This window comes from Portunus trituberculatus, chromosome 19 (assembly GCF_017591435.1).
Source record: "Portunus trituberculatus isolate SZX2019 chromosome 19, ASM1759143v1, whole genome shotgun sequence".
Classification (NCBI taxonomy): Eukaryota; Metazoa; Arthropoda; class Malacostraca; order Decapoda; family Portunidae; genus Portunus; species Portunus trituberculatus.
This window is the reverse complement of record NC_059273.1, coordinates 16,523,090-16,528,582: the sequence shown is the minus strand read 5'-3', so window position 1 is coordinate 16,528,582 and position 5,493 is coordinate 16,523,090.

Here is a 5,493-nt window from a genome sequence, read left to right as displayed (position 1 = left end):
ACCTTTGTATTACTGTGCAGTACAAGTCATTACTTGACCGTCTCACTGCCCTTTGTTACAGCATTCCTTAATCACAGGGCTTTCATGAGGACAATATTGAGTCTATAGTAGGGATGACATAATGGCAGAGAGAGAGAGAGAGAGAGAGAGAGAGAGAGAGAGAGAGAGAGAGAGAGAGAGAGAATGTACAACATATGTGGGGGAGCGAGCGATGGGACAGTAAGACAGGACTACCTGTTGGGTCGTTCATTACTACTACGTCATAGTCAAGCGTCACACTGGCGTCACAACCTGAATGGTGGGCGAGCCATGCATCCTGACAGCAGCTAGTCTCGATACACGCTTCTGAATATTTCGGCTCAGTTAATCCTAAATTTAATTGTATAAATGCCTAGTCATCTATATTTAGCACCAGAGCACAATTTTGCCGATCAGGTTGGGTCTCAAACATCTACTGTCCAAGTTACATCCTTGTTCCAAGCACTGATTAAACATTATTAAAAAGTTGGACACTGCCTCTGAAATCCTTGGGACACCGCCCCTGAAATCCTTAGTAGTCGAGTCCACAAAGATGTTTTTCCATGAAGTGATGCAGAATCCTTGCTGAAGTATTACATACACCACGAAAACACCATTGCAAACCCTAGTCACCTTCTTCCACTAGAACTGACACAAGTGAAGACAAGATCCTGAAACGTTTGAGAATTCATGTTGTACCATGTTAGAATGTGTACGGGTTCCTCTTTCTACCAGAACAAAGGGAACCGTAGACACACACACACACACACACACACACACACACACACACACACACACACACACACACACACACACACACACGCACACTAGTATGGGATTTTCATTGAAAGAAAAACTCTGTTCCAAATCAATTTTACATATATTTAAAATATAATAAAGTACATTAGAACAAAGACACTGATGACGCGGGACTCTGGACAAGCAACAGAGACACGAGAAGCACCCCAACACTCTCTTCACTCAAATCCACCACTCACCTCCACATAATAACTCTTTCCACTCACTGAAAATACCTTCCGCGAATCTCCCCTAAAAAACACACTGCCCACCTGATCTGAGGCGCGTGGTCACATCTATCCACCGGCGTCACCCTCGCTCACCGTCATGCGTCCACATCCCACCAATGTCCGAGGAGAGAGTGCCATTCCTTCACCTCAGGTCGCGTCATTTCCCGTCCCCACTCAAATCCACTGCCCAGGGTGCCTATTCACACAATGCTGAATACTTTATTTTCCTTACTCTATTCTGCCTTATACATGTTGTAGTACACTTAATGCTAACACTAATAATACTGCCATGCACTCAACTCCCAATTTCCCTTCTCATTAAGTTCCTCCTCTCATAGTAATTAAGCGTTCGGTACGGCAGTTTTCCTTCTTATGCCTACAGAGCCACCCACGCACACCCTATCCACCTTTGGCTCTCCTTAACATACCATCCTTACCGTTGCACTACACCTATCATAGTATACAGTGGTGTCCGGGGCTTCAGTACCTATTCATGACATCAAAGTGAGGGTGACGCTCTGCTGGCTGGCTGGCTGGCTGTATAAGGATGGATGTCATTATCTCCAGTGCTGATCTCGTTCACATAATGGAACGTCATATTCAATTGCCTAAACTGCATATTTTTTTTGTATTATATTTTGCTTTTAATTTTGTCCGGCAAAAATAGATAAATAAATAAATGCATCCTATTAACATTTGTATAATCAGGTTTATTTTTAAGTAGCTCATTTGTTTTTATTTGCATTTGTGTAATTTGTTATGCATTGAGTAACGTAAAGCAAATAAGCAGAATGGTACTGGAGTGTGTTAGGCTGTGAGCATCAGTGTGTTTATGTTTATGTGCGCGTTTAAAGTCCCGAGGGTAGAGTTGTAATGTGTTGGAGAGAGGAACATGAAAGGCAGATGGTGACTGTTCGGCTGCAAAAGGGAAGTTGTAATGATACGAGGATATTAAGAAAACGTAGAAAAAAAAAAAATGTTTGCCCTATTTGAGAGTTTGAAATACGTGATGAAAAAGTATATGTTTTATTCTATAGTATTGTCCTAACCCCTTGAGTACCATGACGCGTTTCCATATTCATTGTGGTTATTATTTGGTGATTTTATACAACTTCAGAAAAATAAATATGGGATTAAAATAGTGAAGACTGTGGCCATTGATCTTCTGACTTCCATAATGTCATTAAAATTGTCTAATCGCACACAAATTTCTAGGTAAGAATGTGTCCTGTTATTGAAGGGGTTAAAGGCCGGTAAACACCACCACCACCATCACCACCACCAATACCACCACCACCCTCACTACCCCATCTTCAACACCTATACCACGAATACTAGTCCTATCAATCCTCAAAGACACAGGACCATATTCTAAAACGCTCCTCTCTCTCACCATAACTATTTTCAAAGGCCACAGAGAGCGGGATTACTAAGGGTGTTTCTCCTGTAAATCGTGTAGTAACCTTGTTTATTTATCACTAGAACCATAAAAACTCCTTTGAAAACTTGTGTCACTTGAATAGAAAGCTTTTGAAACAGTGGAAGTGCGATGCTGAAGTGTTTCTGAGTAGGGCCCCAGAACCGACACTAGCTAAGCACCATGCACGCCCCGGGATAATCGAGATGCTGCTTCACGGGATATCTTGTTGCGGGGCTCTGGGCGGGGCGGGGCAGGACAGGGCTGGTGACTGATGAAAGCAGAGGGAAACAGAGCGAAGGAAGCATTTAATTTCTTCAGTACCATGACACATTTTTATATTCATTCTGGTGATTATGTGGTGATATTATACAACTTCGGAAACTTATGTGGGGATTATAATAGTGAAGACTCTGGCTATTAATCTTCTGACCTCCGTAGAGCCTTCCTTATGTCAATAAAATCGTCTAATCTAACACAAAACTCAAGGTAAACATGCGTCCAGTACTGAAATGGCTAAAGCTAAATCTTGAAACACCTTTTCTTCTCACCTACTCTACATTCAAAGGGTTCTAGCTGAAGTTACTCGGAGTTTTAAGGATGTTTGATGGTTCTAGTGGGAGGTTGATAATATTTTTACATTATTAGCAGATGAAACACTTTGGAAGTTCTGGTAATCATCTATGTGGCCTTTAACCTCTTCAGTAACGGGACACATTTTTACCTTGATTTTTGTGTACGATTAAACCTTATTATTGACATTAAGAAGAGTCTATGAAGATCAAAAGATTAACAGCCACATTCTTCACTATTTTAATCCCCCACATGAGTTTCTGGAGCTGTATAAAATCACCAAGTAGTAACAGGAATGAATATGAAAACGTGTCATGGTACTGAAGGGGTTAAAGACAATCGTGGTTTGAGAGCAATATTTTAGAATACTGCCACAGAACTACGTATATTAAATCACTAAGTTATTGATGTTACACTCTTCCCTTGTCGTTTTCAGCACCAGAGAGAGAGAGAGAGAGAGAGAGAGAGAGAGAGAGGTGTTAAAGTAGCATTACCGTCCCCTCACGCAGTTCATATAAGCCTGTTGACCTCGACGAACTAGGAAGATCATGCACCTATACAATAAAACAACAACAAAATCCTTATAAATGATCGTAAAGAAAAGCTTAGTTTGATATTTTTCCCTTTATTTTTTTCCCTTTTATTTATCTTCAACACTCCAATAGAAGAGGGAGAGTGTATGAGGCATTACAGAGTGCAATACATTTAGTGGATGGCAGAACTCCCTCTCCGTCTTGTCTCCATTGTGCTGCTAGCCATGTCAGACCTGCCTCCCCTTCTCCGCTTTGCCCAAACACGCCGGCCACTTGTTGCGTATTGACAATGTTGATCTGTGCTGGGATTTCTCGCCGTGTAGTGGCAGGGAGGAAACGTCTATCTCCTACGGCACCATAAATCACGTGATGGAAACAGGAGAGAGAGAGAGAGAGAGAGAGAGAGAGAGAGAGAGAGAGAGAGAGAGAGAGAGAGAGAGAGAGAGAGAGAGAGAGAGAGAGAGAGAGAGAATCAGAATCAGAATCAAACCTTTATTCCATTTTACAATGGTTATTCTTCGATCATACAAACATTGTGTTAGAGAGAGAGAGAGAGAGAGAGAGAGAGAGAGAGAGAGAGAGAGAGAGAGAGAGAGAATTATATGTCTGTCTGTCTCTTTCTGTGTCTGTCTCTCTCTCTCTCTCTCTATGTCGTCTCTGTTCATGGTCACATTAATACAAACGCTCGGGCTGCAAGTGATGGCGCAATAATCCAAATTTCTTTTTTTGTTAATTCTCCCTGCAGGAGGATTTTGTTCAAACGTATGTAGAATTTTAACATTTTAGGAAAATCTGTAACGAATCCTTTTAATTGAACACCGGCATTTGTATTAAAAATAGTTCTGTAACTGCCCGTCTACACAATATATTCGCGCGTTCACGTTTACAGTTGGGAGTGAGCGTTCATGTGAATTCCGTGCCGCCGTGCTTGTCTGCTTGAAATACGTCACCTCGCGCCACGGCAAGCCTGCAGGGTAAGTGTTCCCTTCAGGGGGTAAACACTCATTACTTGCATAGAATGAAGCGAAGCACACTCACAAACCTGGTGCCATCTGCCTCAGGGCCGATGGATTCACTGGTGTGCAAAGGAGTACTGAACCAAGCGAGGCGCTGCACTGCTCACCTCTCTGTACACTCTATGCAGGTCTCAGTGTGGAGGTACTACGTATATCAAACTTCAGATGGTTTTACTGGCTTCCGTATCCATGGTGCTTTGAGGAAGGGTATGTAATAACGATACTTGAGGTGGCGAGGGTGTTGTCTGGCGTGACGAATGGACATTTTTGTCAGTTACCGACTCCGCAGCGTTGCTGGGCAGGACGCTTCTGTCGTGCAGACAACACTTAAATGTCGAGTGTTTTATTCGATGCAACACCCGGAAAATGTACATTGGTGTGTGGATTTGATCTCTGTGGATAAAATTTGTAAAAGAGCTCCCAACGTTAATAATGAGCACCAAAACATGACGCTTGCAGGTGAGACCCGCGTGACGTGGTGACTCTTCCAGTCATATCAGTCACACGGCTGAATAATATTTCTTTTTTCTTTCTTTTTTTTTTCGTTGACTTTTTCTACATGCGTGAATGAAAAGCTCAGAGCGGAAGTTATGCCCTCACGGGGCTGACGAGACGTATTGGCACTGACAGGCAAGAGGTCCGGGGCTACCGCGGCGGACTCATGGTCATAGCACAGGCAGTCCACCACTGACCGCACGTGGCAGGGGGTCACGGGTCCTCCACCAGACATGTGAGGACTGAGCCGCTAGATGCCTTGTTCCATTACTCTCGCAGGAATATTATCGTTTTTATTGAAGGAAATACTTAACAGGTGTCACTTACCTTATGGAAGTGATTACCAATGAGATAACGTTTAGTCAGCGAGTGATATGCACACGTCAAACACTTTTGTTTTTGCCTCAGTAACT